At 47.6% G+C, this 23,536-nt stretch overlaps 17 non-coding genes across 17 annotated transcripts; all 17 read right to left on the reverse strand.

Annotated features, from left to right (window-relative positions):
• Positions 1-375: 375 nt before the first annotated feature.
• LOC134957813 (U1 spliceosomal RNA) lies at positions 376-539 on the reverse strand. Its single transcript, XR_010186756.1, has one exon. It is a non-coding gene; the product is annotated as a U1 spliceosomal RNA (small nuclear RNA).
• A 1,236-nt stretch (positions 540-1,775) lies between these two features.
• LOC134958475 (U1 spliceosomal RNA) lies at positions 1,776-1,939 on the reverse strand. The gene has a single exon (XR_010187015.1). It is a non-coding gene; the product is annotated as a U1 spliceosomal RNA (small nuclear RNA).
• Positions 1,940-3,175: 1,236 nt separating this feature from the next.
• Positions 3,176-3,339, reverse strand: LOC134957826 (U1 spliceosomal RNA). The gene has a single exon (XR_010186760.1). It is a non-coding gene; the product is annotated as a U1 spliceosomal RNA (small nuclear RNA).
• Positions 3,340-4,575: 1,236 nt separating this feature from the next.
• Positions 4,576-4,739, reverse strand: LOC134958480 (U1 spliceosomal RNA). Its single transcript, XR_010187016.1, has one exon. It is a non-coding gene; the product is annotated as a U1 spliceosomal RNA (small nuclear RNA).
• A 1,240-nt stretch (positions 4,740-5,979) lies between these two features.
• Positions 5,980-6,143, reverse strand: LOC134957716 (U1 spliceosomal RNA). Its single transcript, XR_010186719.1, has one exon. It is a non-coding gene; the product is annotated as a U1 spliceosomal RNA (small nuclear RNA).
• Positions 6,144-7,379: 1,236 nt separating this feature from the next.
• Positions 7,380-7,543, reverse strand: LOC134959028 (U1 spliceosomal RNA). Its single transcript, XR_010187158.1, has one exon. It is a non-coding gene; the product is annotated as a U1 spliceosomal RNA (small nuclear RNA).
• Positions 7,544-8,783: 1,240 nt separating this feature from the next.
• Positions 8,784-8,947, reverse strand: LOC134956981 (U1 spliceosomal RNA). The gene has a single exon (XR_010186357.1). It is a non-coding gene; the product is annotated as a U1 spliceosomal RNA (small nuclear RNA).
• Positions 8,948-10,183: 1,236 nt separating this feature from the next.
• Positions 10,184-10,347, reverse strand: LOC134956990 (U1 spliceosomal RNA). Its single transcript, XR_010186363.1, has one exon. It is a non-coding gene; the product is annotated as a U1 spliceosomal RNA (small nuclear RNA).
• A 1,240-nt stretch (positions 10,348-11,587) lies between these two features.
• Positions 11,588-11,751, reverse strand: LOC134957911 (U1 spliceosomal RNA). Its single transcript, XR_010186793.1, has one exon. It is a non-coding gene; the product is annotated as a U1 spliceosomal RNA (small nuclear RNA).
• A 1,240-nt stretch (positions 11,752-12,991) lies between these two features.
• On the reverse strand, positions 12,992-13,155 carry LOC134957665 (U1 spliceosomal RNA). Its single transcript, XR_010186704.1, has one exon. It is a non-coding gene; the product is annotated as a U1 spliceosomal RNA (small nuclear RNA).
• Positions 13,156-14,391: 1,236 nt separating this feature from the next.
• LOC134956996 (U1 spliceosomal RNA) lies at positions 14,392-14,555 on the reverse strand. The gene has a single exon (XR_010186365.1). It is a non-coding gene; the product is annotated as a U1 spliceosomal RNA (small nuclear RNA).
• Positions 14,556-15,791: 1,236 nt separating this feature from the next.
• Positions 15,792-15,955, reverse strand: LOC134958809 (U1 spliceosomal RNA). The gene has a single exon (XR_010187118.1). It is a non-coding gene; the product is annotated as a U1 spliceosomal RNA (small nuclear RNA).
• A 1,236-nt stretch (positions 15,956-17,191) lies between these two features.
• On the reverse strand, positions 17,192-17,355 carry LOC134957000 (U1 spliceosomal RNA). The gene has a single exon (XR_010186372.1). It is a non-coding gene; the product is annotated as a U1 spliceosomal RNA (small nuclear RNA).
• Positions 17,356-18,593: 1,238 nt separating this feature from the next.
• LOC134955027 (U1 spliceosomal RNA) lies at positions 18,594-18,757 on the reverse strand. The gene has a single exon (XR_010185889.1). It is a non-coding gene; the product is annotated as a U1 spliceosomal RNA (small nuclear RNA).
• A 1,234-nt stretch (positions 18,758-19,991) lies between these two features.
• Positions 19,992-20,155, reverse strand: LOC134958820 (U1 spliceosomal RNA). Its single transcript, XR_010187121.1, has one exon. It is a non-coding gene; the product is annotated as a U1 spliceosomal RNA (small nuclear RNA).
• A 1,235-nt stretch (positions 20,156-21,390) lies between these two features.
• LOC134957553 (U1 spliceosomal RNA) lies at positions 21,391-21,554 on the reverse strand. Its single transcript, XR_010186661.1, has one exon. It is a non-coding gene; the product is annotated as a U1 spliceosomal RNA (small nuclear RNA).
• A 1,226-nt stretch (positions 21,555-22,780) lies between these two features.
• On the reverse strand, positions 22,781-22,944 carry LOC134957671 (U1 spliceosomal RNA). The gene has a single exon (XR_010186707.1). It is a non-coding gene; the product is annotated as a U1 spliceosomal RNA (small nuclear RNA).
• Between the last annotated feature and the right edge of the window lie 592 nt (positions 22,945-23,536).

The raw sequence follows: 23,536 nt of genomic DNA on the forward strand, positions 1-23,536 counted from the left end.
GAGGCCTACCATTTTACAAAGTAGACAAGCTACTGCATGAAATGAGGGAGCAAAGTTTTTTTTCTCTCTCCCCCTCATATCTGACACAATCTGGGGGCCTACTTTACAAAGCAAGTGAAACCGTGTGGGTCCTGCAGCGCCCTGTATTGGTTGTATATGCGAAGCACAGTACAAGGCCGGAAAAAGCAAGGAAGCATGCAGCCAGCGCACAGGAGAAGAGATGAGAAGAGAGCGCTGAGTGAAAGATAGAAGCGCACCTTAACGGGCACAGGGGTCCAGTGGAGGGAGGGTTGAAATGAAGAAAAGGATGGAAACAGCAAAGGAAGAGACAGCACCACCAGCACACAAAAAGATCTGACTTTTACCAGAGATGATCAGGGGAAAGCGCGAACGCAGTCCCCCACTACCACAAATTATGCAGTCGAGTTTCCCGCATTTGGGGAAATCGCAGGGGTCAGCACACCCGGAGTGCAATGGATGAGCCTCGCCCTGGGAGAACCACCTTCGTGATCATGGTATCTCCTCTGCCAGGTAAGTATGAGTTGGACTAGGGCTCAGGAGGGCCCCTGCTTGGGCACACCCCCGTCAAGTGAAGGAGGTTGACCGGAGCCATGACAAGTGAACTCTCGGCAGGGGACGGGAAAAGAAAACTGCAGGGAGGCTGCATCTCTTCACGTTGACATGGGAAGGCGGAAGGGTGACTGTTCCTGAAGCACCCCCAAACTATGCGCACAACTAGTGCAAATCCTTCCCAGGGCACACTGCAGCAGATGAATTTGCATACCGTCATGTCATAAAAGCAGTCGGGCACAGTTACAGTAGCTGCAACCCTCATCTCCATATGAAAAGCAACAGGCAGTGCACCGTCCTATGTCTCAATGGGTTCTTAAATTGGAAAATAAAATATAAAAGGCAGCTTGAGATTTAACCCCCTCGCTGCTGAGGGTTTTCTCATCCTCGCACCGAGACCATTTTCCGACGTTAGCGCTCGTCCGAACGTTGTCGTCACGGATTTATTTTTATTTATTTTTTCTTTCTTTCTTATCCCCCCTGCGGCACTCACACAAATTATACCTTGGTTTTTGTTTGTTTGTTTTTTCTTTCAAAAGACTTTGTAGTCTCAAAAAAGCCATTAGTCTTTTTACTGATTTGAACACGTCAAAAGTTGTTTCACCCAAATGGCCCAAAAAGCGTATTTCTCAAGCAAGTGAACCAAAAGCAAATGTGATTTTTTTTCTTTTGTCCCCCGTCTTATAAGCACCATAGACAAATACTTTGTGTTTTGCCACCAATCCACCTGCCCAAAATCTGCACGCAAACCAAAAATGCTCTCTTTCTTCTAGTTTTCGCCGCCTCAATTTAAACGCTTACTATGTGTAGGAAGACTACGGCAGCCCAGCGAGGCCTACCATTTTACAAAGTAGACAAGCTACTGCATGAAATGAGGGAGCAAAGTTTTTTTTGTCTCTCCCCCTCATATCTGACACAATCTGGGGGCCTACTTTACAAAGCAAGTGAAACCGTGTGGGTCCTGCAGCGCCCTGTATTGGTTGTATATGCGAAGCACAGTACAAGGCCGGAAAAAGCAAGGAAGCATGCAGCCAGCGCACAGGAGAAGAGATGAGAAGAGAGCGCTGAGTGAAAGATAGAAGCGTACCTTAACGGGCACAGGGGTCCAGTGGAGGGAGAGTTGAAATGAAGAAAAGGATGGAAACAGCAAAGGAAGAGACAGCACCAGCAGCACACAAAAAGATCTGACTTTTACCAGAGATGATCAGGGGAAAGCGCGAACGCAGTCCCCCACTACCACAAATTATGCAGTCGAGTTTCCCGCATTTGGGGAAATCGCAGGGGTCAGCACACCCGGAGTGCAATGGATGAGCCTCGCCCTGGGAGAACCACCTTCGTGATCATGGTATCTCTCCTGCCAGGTAAGTATGAGTTGGACTAGGGCTCAGGAGGGCCCCTGCTTGGGCACACCCCCGTCAAGTGAAGGAGGTTGACCGGAGCCATGACAAGTGAACTCTCGGCAGGGGACGGGAAAAGAAAACTGCAGGGAGGCTGCATCTCTTCACGTTGACATGGGAAGGCGGAAGGGTGACTGTTCCTGAAGCACCCCCAAACTATGCGCACAACTAGTGCAAATCCTTCCCAGGGCACACTGCAGCAGATGAATTTGCATACCGTCATGTCATAAAAGCAGTCGGGCACAGTTACAGTAGCTGCAACCCTCATCTCCATATGAAAAGCAACAGGCAGTGCACCGTCCTATGTCTCAATGGGTTCTTAAATTGGAAAATAAAATATAAAAGGCAGCTTGAGATTTAACCCCCTCGCTGCTGAGGGTTTTCTCATCCTCGCACCGAGACCATTTTCCGACGTTAGCGCTCGTCCGAACGTCGTCGTCACGGATTTCTTTTTATTTATTTTTTCTTTCTTTCTTATCCCCCCTGCGGCACTCACACAAATTATACCTTGGTTTTTGTTTGTTTGTTTTTTCTTTCAAAAGACTTTGTAGTCTCAAAAAAGCCATTAGTCTTTTTACTGATTTGAACACGTCAAAAGTTGTTTCACCCAAATGGCCCAAAAAGCGTATTTCTCAAGCAAGTGAACCAAAAGCAAATGTGATTTTTTTTCTTTTGTCCCCCGTCTTATAAGCACCATAGACAAATACTTTGTGTTTTGCCACCAATCCACCTGCCCAAAATCTGCACGCAAACCAAAAATGCTCTCTTTCTTCTAGTTTTCGCCGCCTCAATTTAAACGCTTACTATGTGTAGGAAGACTACGGCAGCCCAGCGAGGCCTACCATTTTACAAAGTAGACAAGCTACTGCATGAAATGAGGGAGCAAAGTTTTTTTTCTCTCTCCCCCTCATATCTGACACAATCTGGGGGCCTACTTTACAAAGCAAGTGAAACCGTGTGGGTCCTGCAGCGCCCTGTATTGGTTGTATATGCGAAGCACAGTACAAGGCCGGAAAAAGCAAGGAAGCATGCAGCCAGCGCACAGGAGAAGAGATGAGAAGAGAGCGCTGAGTGAAAGATAGAAGCGCACCTTAACGGGCACAGGGGTCCAGTGGAGGGAGGGTTGAAATGAAGAAAAGGATGGAAACAGCAAAGGAAGAGACAGCACCACCAGCACACAAAAAGATCTGACTTTTACCAGAGATGATCAGGGGAAAGCGCGAACGCAGTCCCCCACTACCACAAATTATGCAGTCGAGTTTCCCGCATTTGGGGAAATCGCAGGGGTCAGCACACCCAGAGTGCAATGGATGAGCCTCGCCCTGGGAGAACCACCTTCGTGATCATGGTATCTCCTCTGCCAGGTAAGTATGAGTTGGACTAGGGCTCAGGAGGGCCCCTGCTTGGGCACACCCCCGTCAAGTGAAGGAGGTTGACCGGAGCCATGACAAGTGAACTCTCGGCAGGGGACGGGAAAAGAAAACTGCAGGGAGGCTGCATCTCTTCACGTTGACATGGGAAGGCGGAAGGGTGACTGTTCCTGAAGCACCCCCAAACTATGCGCACAACTAGTGCAAATCCTTCCCAGGGCACACTGCAGCAGATGAATTTGCATACCGTCATGTCATAAAAGCAGTCGGGCACAGTTACAGTAGCTGCAACCCTCATCTCCATATGAAAAGCAACAGGCAGTGCACCGTCCTATGTCTCAATGGGTTCTTAAATTGGAAAATAAAATATAAAAGGCAGCTTGAGATTTAACCCCCTCGCTGCTGAGGGTTTTCTCATCCTCGCACCGAGACCATTTTCCGACGTTAGCGCTCGTCCGAACGTTGTCGTCACGGATTTATTTTTATTTATTTTTTCTTTCTTTCTTATCCCCCCTGCGGCACTCACACAAATTATACCTTGGTTTTTGTTTGTTTGTTTTTTCTTTCAAAAGACTTTGTAGTCTCAAAAAAGCCATTAGTCTTTTTACTGATTTGAACACGTCAAAAGTTGTTTCACCCAAATGGCCCAAAAAGCGTATTTCTCAAGCAAGTGAACCAAAAGCAAATGTGATTTTTTTTCTTTTGTCCCCCGTCTTATAAGCACCATAGACAAATACTTTGTGTTTTGCCACCAATCCACCTGCCCAAAATCTGCACGCAAACCAAAAATGCTCTCTTTCTTCTAGTTTTCGCCGCCTCAATTTAAACGCTTACTATGTGTAGGAAGACTACGGCAGCCCAGCGAGGCCTACCATTTTACAAAGTAGACAAGCTACTGCATGAAATGAGGGAGCAAAGTTTTTTTTCTCTCTCCCCCTCATATCTGACACAATCTGGGGGCCTACTTTACAAAGCAAGTGAAACCGTGTGGGTCCTGCAGCGCCCTGTATTGGTTGTATATGCGAAGCACAGTACAAGGCCGGAAAAAGCAAGGAAGCATGCAGCCAGCGCACAGGAGAAGAGATGAGAAGAGAGCGCTGAGTGAAAGATAGAAGCGTACCTTAACGGGCACAGGGGTCCAGTGGAGGGAGAGTTGAAATGAAGAAAAGGATGGAAACAGCAAAGGAAGAGACAGCACCAGCAGCACACAAAAAGATCTGACTTTTACCAGAGATGATCAGGGGAAAGCGCGAACGCAGTCCCCCACTACCACAAATTATGCAGTCGAGTTTCCCGCATTTGGGGAAATCGCAGGGGTCAGCACACCCGGAGTGCAATGGATGAGCCTCGCCCTGGGAGAACCACCTTCGTGATCATGGTATCTCTCCTGCCAGGTAAGTATGAGTTGGACTAGGGCTCAGGAGGGCCCCTGCTTGGGCACACCCCCGTCAAGTGAAGGAGGTTGACCGGAGCCATGACAAGTGAACTCTCGGCAGGGGACGGGAAAAGAAAACTGCAGGGAGGCTGCATCTCTTCACGTTGACATGGGAAGGCGGAAGGGTGACTGTTCCTGAAGCACCCCCAAACTATGCGCACAACTAGTGCAAATCCTTCCCAGGGCACACTGCAGCAGATGAATTTGCATACCGTCATGTCATAAAAGCAGTCGGGCACAGTTACAGTAGCTGCAACCCTCATCTCCATATGAAAAGCAACAGGCAGTGCACCGTCCTATGTCTCAATGGGTTCTTAAATTGGAAAATAAAATATAAAAGGCAGCTTGAGATTTAACCCCCTCGCTGCTGAGGGTTTTCTCATCCTCGCACCGAGCGAGACCATTTTCCGACGTTAGCGCTCGTCCGAACGTCGTCGTCACGGATTTCTTTTTATTTATTTTTTCTTTCTTTCTTATCCCCCCTGCGGCACTCACACAAATTATACCTTGGTTTTTGTTTGTTTGTTTTTTCTTTCAAAAGACTTTGTAGTCTCAAAAAAGCCATTAGTCTTTTTACTGATTTGAACACGTCAAAAGTTGTTTCACCCAAATGGCCCAAAAAGCGTATTTCTCAAGCAAGTGAACCAAAAGCAAATGTGATTTTTTTTCTTTTGTCCCCCGTCTTATAAGCACCATAGACAAATACTTTGTGTTTTGCCACCAATCCACCTGCCCAAAATCTGCACGCAAACCAAAAATGCTCTCTTTCTTCTAGTTTTCGCCGCCTCAATTTAAACGCTTACTATGTGTAGGAAGACTACGGCAGCCCAGCGAGGCCTACCATTTTACAAAGTAGACAAGCTACTGCATGAAATGAGGGAGCAAAGTTTTTTTTCTCTCTCCCCCTCATATCTGACACAATCTGGGGGCCTACTTTACAAAGCAAGTGAAACCGTGTGGGTCCTGCAGCGCCCTGTATTGGTTGTATATGCGAAGCACAGTACAAGGCCGGAAAAAGCAAGGAAGCATGCAGCCAGCGCACAGGAGAAGAGATGAGAAGAGAGCGCTGAGTGAAAGATAGAAGCGCACCTTAACGGGCACAGGGGTCCAGTGGAGGGAGGGTTGAAATGAAGAAAAGGATGGAAACAGCAAAGGAAGAGACAGCACCAGCAGCACACAAAAAGATCTAACTTTTACCAGAGATGATGAGGGGAAAGCGCGAACGCAGTCCCCCACTACCACAAATTATGCAGTCGAGTTTCCCGCATTTGGGGAAATCGCAGGGGTCAGCACACCCGGAGTGCAATGAATGAGCCTCGCCCTGGGAGAACCACCTTCATGATCATGGTATCTCCCCTGCCAGGTAAGTATGAGTTGGACTAGGGCTCAGGAGGGCCCCTGCTTGGGCACACCCCCGTCAAGTGAAGGAGGTTGACCGGAGCCATGACAAGTGAACTCTCGGCAGGGGACGGGAAAAGAAAACTGCAGGGAGGCTGCATCTCTTCACGTTGACATGGGAAGGCGGAAGGGTGACTGTTCCTGAAGCACCCCCAAACTATGCGCACAACTAGTGCAAATCCTTCCCAGGGCACACTGCAGCAGATGAATTTGCATACCGTCATGTCATAAAAGCAGTCGGGCACAGTTACAGTAGCTGCAACCCTCATCTCCATATGAAAAGCAACAGGCAGTGCACCGTCCTATGTCTCAATGGGTACTTAAATTGGAAAATAAAATATAAAAGGCAGCTTGAGATTTAACCCCCTCGCTGCTGAGGGTTTTCTCATCCTCGCACCGAGACCATTTTCCGACGTTAGCGCTCGTCCGAACGTCGTCGTCACGGATTTCTTTTTATTTATTTTTTCTTTCTTTCTTATCCCCCCTGCGGCACTCACACAAATTATACCTTGGTTTTTGTTTGTTTGTTTTTTCTTTCAAAAGACTTTGTAGTCTCAAAAAAGCCATTAGTCTTTTTACTGATTTGAACACGTCAAAAGTTGTTTCACCCAAATGGCCCAAAAAGCGTATTTCTCAAGCAAGTGAACCAAAAGCAAATGTGATTTTTTTTCTTTTGTCCCCCGTCTTATAAGCACCATAGACAAATACTTTGTGTTTTGCCACCAATCCACCTGCCCAAAATCTGCACGCAAACCAAAAATGCTCTCTTTCTTCTAGTTTTCGCCGCCTCAATTTAAACGCTTACTATGTGTAGGAAGACTACAGCAGCCCAGCGAGGCCTACCATTTTACAAAGTAGACAAGCTACTGCATGAAATGAGGGAGCAAAGTTTTTTTTCTCTCTCCCCCTCATATCTGACACAATCTGGGGGCCTACTTTACAAAGCAAGTGAAACCGTGTGGGTCCTGCAGCGCCCTGTATTGGTTGTATATGCGAAGCACAGTACAAGGCCGGAAAAAGCAAGGAAGCATGCAGCCAGCGCACAGGAGAAGAGATGAGAAGAGAGCGCTGAGTGAAAGATAGAAGCGCACCTTAACGGGCACAGGGGTCCAGTGGAGGAAGAGTTGAAATGAAGAAAAGGATGGAAACAGCAAAGGAAGAGACAGCACCAGCAGCACACAAAAAGATCTGACTTTTACCAGAGATGATCAGGGGAAAGCGCGAACGCAGTCCCCCACTACCACAAATTATGCAGTTGAGTTTCCCGCATTTGGGGAAAACGCAGGGGTCAGCACACCCGGAGTGCAATGGATGAGCCTCGCCCTGGGAGAACCACCTTCGTGATCATGGTATCTCCCCTGCCAGGTAAGTATGAGTTGGACTACGGCTCAGGAGGGCCCCTGCTTGGGCACACCCCCGTCAAGTGAAGGAGGTTGACCGGAGCCATGACAAGTGAACTCTCGGCAGGGGACGGGAAAAGAAAACTGCAGGGAGGCTGCATCTCTTCACGTTGACATGGGAAGGCGGAAGGGTGACTGTTCCTGAAGCACCCCCAAACTATGCGCACAACTAGTGCAAATCCTTCCCAGGGCACACTGCAGCAGATGAATTTGCATACCGTCATGTCATAAAAGCAGTCGGGCACAGTTACAGTAGCTGCAACCCTCATCTCCATATGAAAAGCAACAGGCAGTGCACCGTCCTATGTCTCAATGGGTTCTTAAATTGGAAAATAAAATATAAAAGGCAGCTTGAGATTTAACCCCCTCGCTGCTGAGGGTTTTCTCATCCTCGCACCGAGCGAGACCATTTTCCGACGTTAGCGCTCGTCCGAACGTCGTCGTCACGGATTTCTTTTTATTTATTTTTTCTTTCTTTCTTATCCCCCCTGCGGCACTCACACAAATTATACCTTGGTTTTTGTTTGTTTGTTTTTTCTTTCAAAAGACTTTGTAGTCTCAAAAAAGCCATTAGTCTTTTTACTGATTTGAACACGTCAAAAGTTGTTTCACCCAAATGGCCCAAAAAGCGTATTTCTCAAGCAAGTGAACCAAAAGCAAATGTGATTTTTTTTCTTTTGTCCCCCGTCTTATAAGCACCATAGACAAATACTTTGTGTTTTGCCACCAATCCACCTGCCCAAAATCTGCACGCAAACCAAAAATGCTCTCTTTCTTCTAGTTTTCGCCGCCTCAATTTAAACGCTTACTATGTGTAGGAAGACTACGGCAGCCCAGCGAGGCCTACCATTTTACAAAGTAGACAAGCTACTGCATGAAATGAGGGAGCAAAGTTTTTTTTCTCTCTCCCCCTCATATCTGACACAATCTGGGGGCCTACTTTACAAAGCAAGTGAAACCGTGTGGGTCCTGCAGCGCCCTGTATTGGTTGTATATGCGAAGCACAGTACAAGGCCGGAAAAAGCAAGGAAGCATGCAGCCAGCGCACAGGAGAAGAGATGAGAAGAGAGCGCTGAGTGAAAGATAGAAGCGCACCTTAACGGGCACAGGGGTCCAGTGGAGGGAGGGTTGAAATGAAGAAAAGGATGGAAACAGCAAAGGAAGAGACAGCACCACCAGCACACAAAAAGATCTGACTTTTACCAGAGATGATCAGGGGAAAGCGCGAACGCAGTCCCCCACTACCACAAATTATGCAGTCGAGTTTCCCGCATTTGGGGAAATCGCAGGGGTCAGCACACCCGGAGTGCAATGGATGAGCCTCGCCCTGGGAGAACCACCTTCGTGATCATGGTATCTCCCCTGCCAGGTAAGTATGAGTTGGACTAGGGCTCAGGAGGGCCCCTGCTTGGGCACACCCCCGTCAAGTGAAGGAGGTTGACCGGAGCCATGACAAGTGAACTCTCGGCAGGGGACGGGAAAAGAAAACTGCAGGGAGGCTGCATCTCTTCACGTTGACATGGGAAGGCGGAAGGGTGACTGTTCCTGAAGCACCCCCAAACTATGCGCACAACTAGTGCAAATCCTTCCCAGGGCACACTGCAGCAGATGAATTTGCATACCGTCATGTCATAAAAGCAGTCGGGCACAGTTACAGTAGCTGCAACCCTCATCTCCATATGAAAAGCAACAGGCAGTGCACCGTCCTATGTCTCAATGGGTTCTTAAATTGGAAAATAAAATATAAAAGGCAGCTTGAGATTTAACCCCCTCGCTGCTGAGGGTTTTCTCATCCTCGCACCGAGACCATTTTCCGACGTTAGCGCTCATCCGAACGTTGTCGTCACGGATTTATTTTTATTTATTTTTTCTTTCTTTCTTATCCCCCCTACGGCACTCACACAAATTATACCTTGGTTTTTGTTTGTTTGTTTTTTCTTTCAAAAAACTTTGTAGTCTCAAAAAAGCCATTAGTCTTTTTACTGATTTGAACACGTCAAAAGTTGTTTCACCCAAATGGCCCAAAAAGCGTATTTCTCAAGCAAGTGAACCAAAAGCAAATGTGATTTTTTTTCTTTTGTCCCCCGTCTTATAAGCACCATAGACAAATACTTTGTGTTTTGCCACCAATCCACCTGCCCAAAATCTGCACGCAAACCAAAAATGCTCTCTTTCTTCTAGTTTTCGCCGCCTCAATTTAAACGCTTACTATGTGTAGGAAGACTACGGCAGCCCAGCGAGGCCTACCATTTTACAAAGTAGACAAGCTACTGCATGAAATGAGGGAGCAAAGTTTTTTTTGTCTCTCCCCCTCATATCTGACACAATCTGGGGGCCTACTTTACAAAGCAAGTGAAACCGTGTGGGTCCTGCAGCGCCCTGTATTGGTTGTATATGCGAAGCACAGTACAAGGCCGGAAAAAGCAAGGAAGCATGCAGCCAGCGCACAGGAGAAGAGATGAGAAGAGAGCACTGAGTGAAAGATAGAAGCGCACCTTAACGGGCACAGGGGTCCAGTGGAGGGAGGGTTGAAATGAAGAAAAGGATGGAAACAGCAAAGGAAGAGACAGCACCAGCAGCACACAAAAAGATCTGACTTTTACCAGAGATGATCAGGGGAAAGCGCGAACGCAGTCCCCCACTACCACAAATTATGCAGTCGAGTTTCCCGCATTTGGGGAAATCGCAGGGGTCAGCACACCCGGAGTGCAATGGATGAGCCTCGCCCTGGGAGAACCACCTTCGTGATCATGGTATCTCCCCTGCCAGGTAAGTATGAGTTGGACTAGGGCTCAGGAGGGCCCCTGCTTGGGCACACCCCCGTCAAGTGAAGGAGGTTGACCGGAGCCATGACAAGTGAACTCTCGGCAGGGGACGGGAAAAGAAAACTGCAGGGAGGCTGCAGTTCTTCACGTTGACATGGGAAGGCGGAAGGGTGACTGTTCCTGAAGCACCCCCAAACTATGCGCACAACTAGTGCAAATCCTTCCCAGGGCACACTGCAGCAGATGAATTTGCATACCGTCATGTCATAAAAGCAGTCGGGCACAGTTACAGTAGCTGCAACCCTCATCTCCATATGAAAAGCAACAGGCAGTGCACCGTCCTATGTCTCAATGGGTTCTTAAATTGGAAAATAAAATATAAAAGGCAGCTTGAGATTTAACCCCCTCGCTGCTGAGGGTTTTCTCATCCTCGCACCGAGCGAGACCATTTTCCGACGTTAGCGCTCGTCCGAACGTCGTCGTCACGGATTTCTTTTTATTTATTTTTTCTTTCTTTCTTATCCCCCCTGCGGCACTCACACAAATTATACCTTGGTTTTTGTTTGTTTGTTTTTTCTTTCAAAAGACTTTGTAGTCTCAAAAAAGCCATTAGTCTTTTTACTGATTTGAACACGTCAAAAGTTGTTTCACCCAAATGGCCCAAAAAGCGTATTTCTCAAGCAAGTGAACCAAAAGCAAATGTGATTTTTTTTCTTTTGTCCCCCGTCTTATAAGCACCATAGACAAATACTTTGTGTTTTGCCACCAATCCACCTGCCCAAAATCTGCACGCAAACCAAAAATGCTCTCTTTCTTCTAGTTTTCGCCGCCTCAATTTAAACGCTTACTATGTGTAGGAAGACTACGGCAGCCCAGCGAGGCCTACCATTTTACAAAGTAGACAAGCTACTGCATGAAATGAGGGAGCAAAGTTTTTTTTCTCTCTCCCCCTCATATCTGACACAATCTGGGGGCCTACTTTACAAAGCAAGTGAAACCGTGTGGGTCCTGCAGCGCCCTGTATTGGTTGTATATGCGAAGCATAGTACAAGGCCGGAAAAAGCAAGGAAGCATGCAGCCAGCGCACAGGAGAAGAGATGAGAAGAGAGCGCTGAGTGAAAGATAGAAGCGCACCTTAACGGGCACAGGGGTCCAGTGGAGGAAGAGTTGAAATGAAGAAAAGGATGGAAACAGCAAAGGAAGAGACAGCACCAGCAGCACACAAAAAGATCTGACTTTTACCAGAGATGATCAGGGGAAAGCGCGAACGCAGTCCCCCACTACCACAAATTATGCAGTCGAGTTTCCCGCATTTGGGGAAATCACAGGGGTCAGCACACCCGGAGTGCAATGGATGAGCCTCGCCCTGGGAGAACCACCTTCGTGATCATGGTATCTCCCCTGCCAGGTAAGTATGAGTTGGACTAGGGCTCAGGAGGGCCCCTGCTTGGGCACACCCCCGTCAAGTGAAGGAGGTTGACCGGAGCCATGACAAGTGAACTCTCGGCAGGGGACGGGAAAAGAAAACTGCAGGGAGGCTGCATCTCTTCACGTTGACATGGGAAGGCGGAAGGGTGACTGTTCCTGAAGCACCCCCAAACTATGCGCACAACTAGTGCAAATCCTTCCCAGGGCACACTGCAGCAGATGAATTTGCATACCGTCATGTCATAAAAGCAGTCGGGCACAGTTACAGTAGCTGCAACCCTCATCTCCATATGAAAAGCAACAGGCAGTGCACCGTCCTATGTCTCAATGGGTTCTTAAATTGGAAAATAAAATATAAAAGGCAGCTTGAGATTTAACCCCCTCGCTGCTGAGGGTTTTCTCATCCTCGCACCGAGCGAGACCATTTTCCGACGTTAGCGCTCGTCCGAACGTCGTCGTCACGGATTTCTTTTTATTTATTTTTTCTTTCTTTCTTATCCCCCCTGCGGCACTCACACAAATTATACCTTGGTTTTTGTTTGTTTGTTTTTTCTTTCAAAAGACTTTGTAGTCTCAAAAAAGCCATTAGTCTTTTTACTGATTTGAACACGTCAAAAGTTGTTTCACCCAAATGGCCCAAAAAGCGTATTTCTCAAGCAAGTGAACCAAAAGCAAATGTGATTTTTTTTCTTTTGTCCCCCGTCTTATAAGCACCATAGACAAATACTTTGTGTTTTGCCACCAATCCACCTGCCCAAAATCTGCACGCAAACCAAAAATGCTCTCTTTCTTCTAGTTTTCGCCGCCTCAATTTAAACGCTTACTATGTGTAGGAAGACTACGGCAGCCCAGCGAGGCCTACCATTTTACAAAGTAGACAAGCTACTGCATGAAATGAGGGAGCAAAGTTTTTTTTCTCTCTCCCCCTCATATCTGACACAATCTGGGGGCCTACTTTACAAAGCAAGTGAAACCGTGTGGGTCCTGCAGCGCCCTGTATTGGTTGTATATGCGAAGCACAGTACAAGGCCGGAAAAAGCAAGGAAGCATGCAGCCAGCGCACAGGAGAAGAGATGAGAAGAGAGCGCTGAGTGAAAGATAGAAGCGCACCTTAACGGGCACAGGGGTCCAGTGGAGGGAGGGTTGAAATGAAGAAAAGGATGGAAACAGCAAAGGAAGAGACAGCACCACCAGCACACAAAAAGATCTGACTTTTACCAGAGATGATGAAGGGAAAGCGCGAACGCAGTCCCCCACTACCACAAATTATGCAGTCGAGTTTCCCGCATTTGGGGAAATCGCAGGGGTCAGCACACCCAGAGTGCAATGGATGAGCCTCGCCCTGGGAGAACCACCTTCGTGATCATGGTATCTCCCCTGCCAGGTAAGTATGAGTTGGACTAGGGCTCAGGAGGGCCCCTGCTTGGGCACACCCCCGTCAAGTGAAGGAGGTTGACCGGAGCCATGACAAGTGAACTCTCGGCAGGGGACGGGAAAAGAAAACTGCAGGGAGGCTGCATCTCTTCACGTTGACATGGGAAGGCGGAAGGGTGACTGTTCCTGAAGCACCCCCAAACTATGCGCACAACTAGTGCAAATCCTTCCCAGGGCACACTGCAGCAGATGAATTTGCATACCGTCATGTCATAAAAGCAGTCGGGCACAGTTACAGTAGCTGCAACCCTCATCTCCATATGAAAAGCAACAGGCAGTGCACCGTCCTATGTCTCAATGGGTTCTTAAATTGGAAAATAAAATATAAAAGGCAGCTTGAGATTTAACCCCCTCGCTGCTGAGGGTTTTCTCATCCTCGCACCGAGACCATTTTCCGACGTTAGCGCTCGTCCGAACGTTGTCGTCACGGATTTATTTTTATTTATTTTTTCTTTCTTTCTTATCCCCCCTGCGGCACTCACACAAATTATACCTTGGTTTTTGTTTGTTTGTTTTTTCTTTCAAAAGACTTTGTAGTCTCAAAAAAGCCATTAGTCTTTTTACTGATTTGAACACGTCAAAAGTTGTTTCACCCAAATGGCCCAAAAAGCGTATTTCTCAAGCAAGTGAACCAAAAGCAAATGTGATTTTTTTTCTTTTGTCCCCCGTCTTATAAGCACCATAGACAAATACTTTGTGTTTTGCCACCAATCCACCTGCCCAAAATCTGCACGCAAACCAAAAATGCTCTCTTTCTTCTAGTTTTCGCCGCCTCAATTTAAACGCTTACTATGTGTAGGAAGACTACGGCAGCCCAGCGAGGCCTACCATTTTACAAAGTAGACAAGCTACTGCATGAAATGAGGGAGCAAAGTTTTTTTTGTCTCTCCCCCTCATATCTGACACAATCTGGGGGCCTACTTTACAAAGCAAGTGAAACCGTGTGGGTCCTGCAGCGCCCTGTATTGGTTGTATATGCGAAGCACAGTACAAGGCCGGAAAAAGCAAGGAAGCATGCAGCCAGCGCACAGGAGAAGAGATGAGAAGAGAGCGCTGAGTGAAAGATAGAAGCGCACCTTAACGGGCACAGGGGTCCAGTGGAGGGAGAGTTGAAATGAAGAAAAGGATGGAAACAGCAAAGGAAGAGACAGCACCAGCAGCACACAAAAAGATCTGACTTTTACCAGAGATGATCAGGGGAAAGCGCGAACGCAGTCCCCCACTACCACAAATTATGCAGTCGAGTTTCCCGCATTTGGGGAAATCGCAGGGGTCAGCACACCCGGAGTGCAATGGATGAGCCTCGCCCTGGGAGAACCACCTTCGTGATCATGGTATCTCCCCTGCCAGGTAAGTATGAGTTGGACTAGGGCTCAGGAGGGCCCCTGCTTGGGCACACCCCCGTCAAGTGAAGGAGGTTGACCGGAGCCATGACAAGTGAACTCTCGGCAGGGGACGGGAAAAGAAAACTGCAGGGAGGCTGCATCTCTTCACGTTGACATGGGAAGGCGGAAGGGTGACTGTTCCTGAAGCACCCCCAAACTATGCGCACAACTAGTGCAAATCCTTCCCAGGGCACACTGCAGCAGATGAATTTGCATACCGTCATGTCATAAAAGCAGTCGGGCACAGTTACAGTAGCTGCAACCCTCATCTCCATATGAAAAGCAACAGGCAGTGCACCGTCCTATGTCTCAATGGGTTCTTAAATTGGAAAATAAAATATAAAAGGCAGCTTGAGATTTAACCCCCTCGCTGCTGAGGGTTTTCTCATCCTCGCACCGAGACCATTTTCCGACGTTAGCGCTCGTCCGAACGTTGTCGTCACGGATTTATTTTTATTTATTTTTTCTTTCTTTCTTATCCCCCCTACGGCACTCACACAAATTATACCTTGGTTTTTGTTTGTTTGTTTTTTCTTTCAAAAGACTTTGTAGTCTCAAAAAAGCCATTAGTCTTTTTACTGATTTGAACACGTCAAAAGTTGTTTCACCCAAATGGCCCAAAAAGCGTATTTCTCAAGCAAGTGAACCAAAAGCAAATGTGATTTTTTTTCTTTTGTCCCCCGTCTTATAAGCACCATAGACAAATACTTTGTGTTTTGCCACCAATCCACCTGCCCAAAATCTGCACGCAAACCAAAAATGCTCTCTTTCTTCTAGTTTTCGCCGCCTCAATTTAAACGCTTACTATGTGTAGGAAGACTACGGCAGCCCAGCGAGGCCTACCATTTTACAAAGTAGACAAGCTACTGCATGAAATGAGGGAGCAAAGTTTTTTTTCTCTCTCCCCCTCATATCTGACACAATCTGGGGGCCTACTTTACAAAGCAAGTGAAACCGTGTGGGTCCTGCAGCGCCCTGTATTGGTTGTATATGCGAAGCACAGTACAAGGCCGGAAAAAGCAAGGAAGCATGCAGCCAGCGCACAGGAGAAGAGATGAGAAGAGAGCGCTGAGTGAAAGATAGAAGCGCACCTTAACGGGCACAGGGGTCCAGTGGAGGGAGGGTTGAAATGAAGAAAAGGATGGAAACAGCAAAGGAAGAGACAGCACCAGCAGCACACAAAAAGATCTGACTTTTACCAGAGATGATGAGGGGAAAGCGCGAACGCAGTCCCCCACTACCACAAATTATGCAGTCGAGTTTCCCGCATTTGGGGAAATCGCAGGGGTCAGCACACCCGGAGTGCAATGAATGAGCCTCGCCCTGGGAGAACCACCTTCGTGATCATGGTATCTACCCTGCCAGGTAAGTATGAGTTGGACTAGGGCTCAGGAGGGCCCCTGCTTGGGCACACCCCCGTCAAGTGAAGGAGGTTGACCGGAGCCATGACAAGTGAACTCTCGGCAGGGGACGGGAAAAGAAAACTGCAGGGAGGCTGCATCTCTTCACGTTGACATGGGAAGGCGGAAGGGTGACTGTTCCTGAAGCACCCCCAAACTATGCGCACAACTAGTGCAAATCCTTCCCAGGGCACACTGCAGCAGATGAATTTGCATACCGTCATGTCATAAAAGCAGTCGGGCACAGTTACAGTAGCTGCAACCCTCATCTCCATATGAAAAGCAACAGGCAGTGCACCGTCCTATGTCTCAATGGGTTCTTAAATTGGAAAATAAAATATAAAAGGCAGCTTGAGATTTAACCCCCTCGCTGCTGAGGGTTTTCTCATCCTCGCACCGAGACCATTTTCCGACGTTAGCGCTCGTCCGAACGTCGTCGTCACGGATTTCTTTTTATTTATTTTTTCTTTCTTTCTTATCCCCCCTGCGGCACTCACACAAATTATACCTTGGTTTTTGTTTGTTTGTTTTTTCTTTCAAAAGACTTTGTAGTCTCAAAAAAGCCATTAGTCTTTTTACTGATTTGAACACGTCAAAAGTTGTTTCACCCAAATGGCCCAAAAAGCGTATTTCTCAAGCAAGTGAACCAAAAGCAAATGTGATTTTTTTTCTTTTGTCCCCCGTCTTATAAGCACCATAGACAAATACTTTGTGTTTTGCCACCAATCCACCTGCCCAAAATCTGCATGCAAACCAAAAATGCTCTCTTTCTTCTAGTTTTCGCCGCCTCAATTTAAACGCTTACTATGTGTAGGAAGACTACGGCAGCCCAGCGAGGCCTACCATTTTACAAAGTAGACAAGCTACTGCATGAAATGAGGGAGCAAAGTTTTTTTTCTCTCTCCCCCTCATATCTGACACAATCTGGGGGCCTACTTTACAAAGCAAGTGAAACCGTGTGGGTCCTGCAGCGCCCTGTATTGGTTGTATATGCGAAGCACAGTACAAGGCCGGAAAAAGCAAGGAAGCATGCAGCCAGCGCACAGGAGAAGAGATGAGAAGAGAGCGCTGAGTGAAAGATAGAAGCGCACCTTAACGGGCACAGGGGTCCAGTGGAGGAAAAGTTGAAATGAAGAAAAGGATGGAAACAGCAAAGGAAGAGACAGCACCAGCAGCACACAAAAAGATCTGACTTTTACCAGAGATGATCAGGGGAAAGCGCGAACGCAGTCCCCCACTACCACAAATTATGCAGTCGAGTTTCCCGCATTTGGGGAAATCGCAGGGGTCAGCACACCCGGAGTGCAATGGATGAGCCTCGCCCTGGGAGAACCACCTTCGTGATCATGGTATCTCCCCTGCCAGGTAAGTATGAGTTGGACTAGGGCTCAGGAGGGCCCCTGCTTGGGCACACCCCCGTCAAGTGAAGGAGGTTGACCGGAGCCATGACAAGTGAACTCTCGGCAGGGGACGGGAAAAGAAAACTGCAGGGAGGCTGCATCTCTTCACGTTGACATGGGAAGGCGGAAGGGTGACTGTTCCTGAAGCACCCCCAAACTATGCGCACAACTAGTGCAAATCCTTCCCAGGGCACACTGCAGCAGATGAATTTGCAGACCGTCATGTCATAAAAGCAGTCGGGCACAGTTACAGTAGCTGCAACCCTCATCTCCATATGAAAAGCAACAGGCAGTGCACCGTCCTATGTCTCAATGGGTTCTTAAATTGGAAAATAAAATATAAAAGGCAGCTTGAGATTTAACCCCCTCGCTGCTGAGGGTTTTCTCATCCTCGCACCGAGCGAGACCATTTTCCGACGTTAGCGCTCGTCCGAACGTCGTCGTCACGGATTTCTTTTTATTTATTTTTTCTTTCTTTCTTATCCCCCCTGCGGCACTCACACAAATTATACCTTGGTTTTTGTTTGTTTGTTTTTTCTTTCAAAAGACTTTGTAGTCTCAAAAAAGCCATTAGTCTTTTTACTGATTTGAACACGTCAAAAGTTGTTTCACCCAAATGGCCCAAAAAGCGTATTTCTCAAGCAAGTGAACCAAAAGCAAATGTGATTTTTTTTCTTTTGTCCCCCGTCTTATAAGCACCATAGACAAATACTTTGTGTTTTGCCACCAATCCACCTGCCCAAAATCTGCACGCAAACCAAAAATGCTCTCTTTCTTCTAGTTTTCGCCGCCTCAATTTAAACGCTTACTATGTGTAGGAAGACTACGGCAGCCCAGCGAGGCCTACCATTTTACAAAGTAGACAAGCTACTGCATGAAATGAGGGAGCAAAGTTTTTTTACTCTCTCCCCCTCATATCTGACACAATCTGGGGGCCTACTTTACAAAGCAAGTGAAACCGTGTGGGTCCTGCAGCGCCCTGTATTGGTTGTATATGCGAAGCACAGTACAAGGCCGGAAAAAGCAAGGAAGCATGCAGCCAGCGCACAGGAGAAGAGATGAGAAGAGAGCGCTGAGTGAAAGATAGAAGCGCACCTTAACGGGCACAGGGGTCCAGTGGAGGAAAAGTTGAAATGAAGAAAAGGATGGAAACAGCAAAGGAAGAGACAGCACCACACACACAAAAAGATCTGACTTTTACCAGAGATGATGAGGGGAAAGCGCGAACGCAGTCCCCCACTACCACAAATTATGCAGTCGAGTTTCCCACATTTGGGGAAATCGCAGGGGTCAGCACACCCGGAGTGCAATGGATGAGCCTCGCCCTGGGAGAACCACCTTCGTGATCATGGTATCTCCCCTGCCAGGTAAGTATAGGTTGGACTAGGGCTCAGGAGGGCCCCTGCTTGGGCACACCCCCGTCAAGTGAAGGAGGTTGACCGGAGCCATGACAAGTGAACTCTCGGCAGGGGACGGGAAAAGAAAACTGCAGGGAGGCTGCATCTCTTCACGTTGACATGGGAAGGCGGAAGGGTGACTGTTCCTGAAGCACCCCCAAACTATGCGCACAACTAGTGCAAATCCTTCCCAGGGCACACTGCAGCAGATGAATTTGCATACCGCATGTCATAAAAGCAGTCGGGCACAGTTACAGTAGCTGCAACCCTCATCTCCATATGAAAAGCAACAGGCAGTGCACCGTCCTATGTCTCAATGGGTTCTTAAATTGGAAAATAAAATATAAAAGGCAGCTTGAGATTTAACCCCCTCGCTGCTGAGGGTTTTCTCATCCTCGCACCGAGACCATTTTCCGACGTTAGCGCTCGTCCGAACGTCGTCGTCACGGATTTCTTTTTATTTATTTTTTCTTTCTTTCTTATCCCCCCTGCGGCACTCACACAAATTATACCTTGGTTTTTGTTTGTTTTTTTTTTCTTTAAAAGACTTTGTAGTCTCAAAAAAGCCATTAGTCTTTTTACTGATTTGAACACGTCAAAAGTTGTTTCACCCAAATGGCCCAAAAAGCGTATTTCTCAAGCAAGTGAACCAAAAGCAAATGTGATTTTTTTTCTTTTGTCCCCCGTCTTATAAGCACCATAGACAAATACTTTGTGTTTTGCCACCAATCCACCTGCCCAAAATCTGCACGCAAACCAAAAATGCTCTCTTTCTTCTAGTTTTCGCCGCCTCAATTTAAACGCATACTATGTGTAGGAAGACTACGGCAGCCCAGCGAGGCCTACCATTTTACAAAGTAGACAAGCTACTGCATGAAATGAGGGAGCAAAGTTTTTTTTCTCTCTCCCCCTCATATCTGACACAATCTGGGGGCCTACTTTACAAAGCAAGTGAAACCGTGTGGGTCCTGCAGCGCCCTGTATTGGTTGTATATGCGAAGCACAGTACAAGGCCGGAAAAAGCAAGGAAGCATGCAGCCAGCGCACAGGAGAAGAGATGAGAAGAGAGCGCTGAGTGAAAGATAGAAGCGCACCTTAACGGGCACAGGGGTCCAGTGGAGGGAGGGTTGAAATGAAGAAAAGGATGGAAACAGCAAAGGAAGAGACAGCACCAGCAACACACAAAAAGATCTGACTTTTACCAGAGATGATCAGGAGAAAGCGCGAACGCAGTCCCCCACTACCACAAATTATGCAGTCGAGTTTCCTGCATTTGGGGAAATCGCAGGGGTCAGCACACCCGGAGTGCAATGGATGAGCCTCGCCCTGGGAGAACCACCTTCGTGATCATGGTATCTCCCCTGCCAGGTAAGTATGAGTTGGACTAGGGCTCAGGAGGGCCCCTGCTTGGGCACACCCCCGTCAAGTGAAGGAGGTTGACCGGAGCCATGACAAGTGAACTCTCGGCAGGGGACGGGAAAAGAAAACTGCAGGGAGGCTGCATCTCTTCACGTTGACATGGGAAGGCGGAAGGGTGACTGTTCCTGAAGCACCCCCAAACTATGCGCACAACTAGTGCAAATCCTTCCCAGGGCACACTGCAGCAGATGAATTTGCATACCGTCATGTCATAAAAGCAGTCGGGCACAGTTACAGTAGCTGCAACCCTCATCTCCATATGAAAAGCAACAGGCAGTGCACCGTCCTATGTCTCAATGGGTTCTTAAATTGGAAAATAAAATATAAAAGGCAGCTTGAGATTTAACCCCCTCGCTGCTGAGGGTTTTCTCATCCTCGCACCGAGACCATTTTCCGACGTTAGCGCTCGTCCGAACGTCGTCGTCACGGATTTCTTTTTATTTATTTTTTCTTTCTTTCTTATCCCCCCTGCGGCACTCACACAAATTATACCTTGGTTTTTGTTTGTTTTTTTTTTCTTTCAAAAGACTTTGTAGTCTCAAAAAAGCCATTAGTCTTTTTACTGATTTGAACACGTCAAAAGTTGTTTCACCCAAATGGCCCAAAAAGCGTATTTCTCAAGCAAGTGAACCAAAAGCAAATGTGATTTTTTTCTTTTGTCCCCCGTCTTATAAGCACCATAGACAAATACTTTGTGTTTTGCCACCAATCCACCTGCCCAAAATCTGCACGCAAACCAAAAATGCTCTCTTTCTTCTAGTTTTCGCCGCCTCAATTTTAACGCTTACTATGTGTAGGAAGACTACGGCAGCCCAGCGAGGCCTACCATTTTACAAAGTAGACAAGCTACTGCATGAAATGAGGGAGCAAAGTTTTTTTTCTCTCTCCCCCTCATATCTGACACAATCTGGGGGCCTACTTTACAAAGCAAGTGAAACCGTGTGGGTCCTGCAGCGCCCTGTATTGGTTGTATATGCGAAGCACAGTACAAGGCCGGAAAAAGCAAGGAAGCATGCAGCCAGCGCACAGGAGAAGAGATGAGAAGAGAGCGCTGAGTGAAAGATAGAAGCGCACCTTAACGGGCACAGGGGTCCAGTGGAGGGAGGGTTGAAATGAAGAAAAGGATGGAAACAGCAAAGGAAGAGACAGCACCAGCAGCACACAAAAAGATCTGACTTTTACCAGAGATGATGAGGGGAAAGCGCAAACGCAGTCCCCCACTACCACAAATTATGCAGTCGAGTTTCCCGCATTTGGGGAAATCGCAGGGGTCAGCACACCCGGAGTGCAATGGATGAGCCTCGCCCTGGGAGAACCACCTTCGTGATCATGGTATCTCCCCTGCCAGGTAAGTATGAGTTGGACTAGGGCTCAGGAGGGCCCCTGCTTGGGCACACCCCCGTCAAGTGAAGGAGGTTGACCGGAGCCATGACAAGTGAACTCTCGGCAGGGGACGGGAAAAGAAAACTGCAGGGAGGCTGCATCTCTTCACGTTGACATGGGAAGGCGGAAGGGTGACTGTTCCTGAAGCACCCCCAAACTATGCGCACAACTAGTGCAAATCCTTCCCAGGGCACACTGCAGCAGATTAATTTGCATACCGTCATGTCATAAAAGCAGTCGGGCACAGTTACAGTAGCTGCAACCCTCATCTCCATATGAAAAGCAACAGGCAGTGCACCGTCCTATGTCTCAATGGGTTCTTAAATTGGAAAATAAAATATAAAAGGCAGCTTGAGATTTAACCCCCTCGCTGCTGAGGGTTTTCTCATCCTCGCACCGAGACCATTTTCCGACGTTAGCGCTCGTCCGAACGTCGTCGTCACGGATTTCTTTTTATTTATTTTTTCTTTCTTTCTTATCCCCCCTGCGGCACTCACACAAATTATACCTTGGTTTTTGTTTTTGTTTTTTTTCTTTCAAAAGACTTTGTAGTCTCAAAAAAGCCATTAGTCTTTTTACTGATTTGAACACGTCAAAAGTTGTTTCACCCAAATGGCCCAAAAAGCGTATTTCTCAAGCAAGTGAACCAAAAGCAAATGTGATTTTTTTTCTTTTGTCCCCCGTCTTATAAGCACCATAGACAAATACTTTGTGTTTTGCCACCAATCCACCTGCCCAAAATCTGCACGCAAACCAAAAATGCTCTCTTTCTTCTAGTTTTCGCCGCCTCAATTTAAACGCATACTATGTGTAGGAAGACTACGGCAGCCCAGCGAGGCCTACCATTTTACAAAGTAGACAAGCTACTGCATGAAATGAGGGAGCAAAGTTTTTTTTCTCTCTCCCCCTCATATCTGACACAATCTGGGGGCCTACTTTACAAAGCAAGTGAAACCGTGTGGGTCCTGCAGCGCCCTGTATTGGTTGTATATGCGAAGCACAGTACAAGGCCGGAAAAAGCAAGGAAGCATGCAGCCAGCGCACAGGAGAAGAGAGCGCTGAGTGAAAGATAGAAGCGCACCTTAACGTGCACAGGGGTCCAGTGGAGGAAAAGTTGAAATGAAGAAAAGGATGGAAACAGCAAAGGAAGAGACAGCACCAGCAGCACACAAAAAGATCTGACTTTTACCAGAGATGATGAGGGGAAAGCGCGAACGCAGTCCCCCACTACCACAAATTATGCAGTCGAGTTTCCCGCATTTGGGGAAATCGCAGGGATCAGCACACCCGGAGTGCAATGGATGAGCCTCGCCCTGGGAGAACCACCTTCGTGATCATGGTATCTCCCCTGCCAGGTAAGTATGAGTTGGACTAGGGCTCAGGAGGGCCCCTGCTTGGGCACACCCCCGTCAAGTGAAGGAGGTTGACCGGAGCCATGACAAGTGAACTCTCGGTAGGGGACGGGAAAAGAAAACTGCAGGGAGGCTGCATCTCTTCACGTTGACATGGGAAGGCGGAAGGGTGACTGTTCCTGAAGCACCCCCAAACTATGCGCACAACTAGTGCAAATCCTTCCCAGGGCACACTGCAGCAGATGAATTTGCATACCGTCATGTCATAAAAGCAGTCGGGCACAGTTACAGTAGCTGCAACCCTCATCTCCATATGAAAAGCAACAGGCAGTGCACCGTCCTATGTCTCAATGGGTTCTTAAATTGGAAAATAAAATATAAAAGGCAGCTTGAGATTTAACCCCCTCGCTGCTGAGGGTTTTCTCATCCTCGCACCGAGACCATTTTCCGACGTTAGCGCTCGTCCGAACGTCGTCGTCACGGATTTCTTTTTATTTATTTTTTCTTTCTTTCTTATCCCCCCTGCGGCACTCACACAAATTATACCTTGGTTTTTGTTTGTTTGTTTTTTCTTTCAAAAGACTTTGTAGTCTCAAAAAAGCC

This window comes from Pseudophryne corroboree, chromosome 1 (assembly GCF_028390025.1).
Source record: "Pseudophryne corroboree isolate aPseCor3 chromosome 1, aPseCor3.hap2, whole genome shotgun sequence".
Classification (NCBI taxonomy): Eukaryota; Metazoa; Chordata; class Amphibia; order Anura; family Myobatrachidae; genus Pseudophryne; species Pseudophryne corroboree.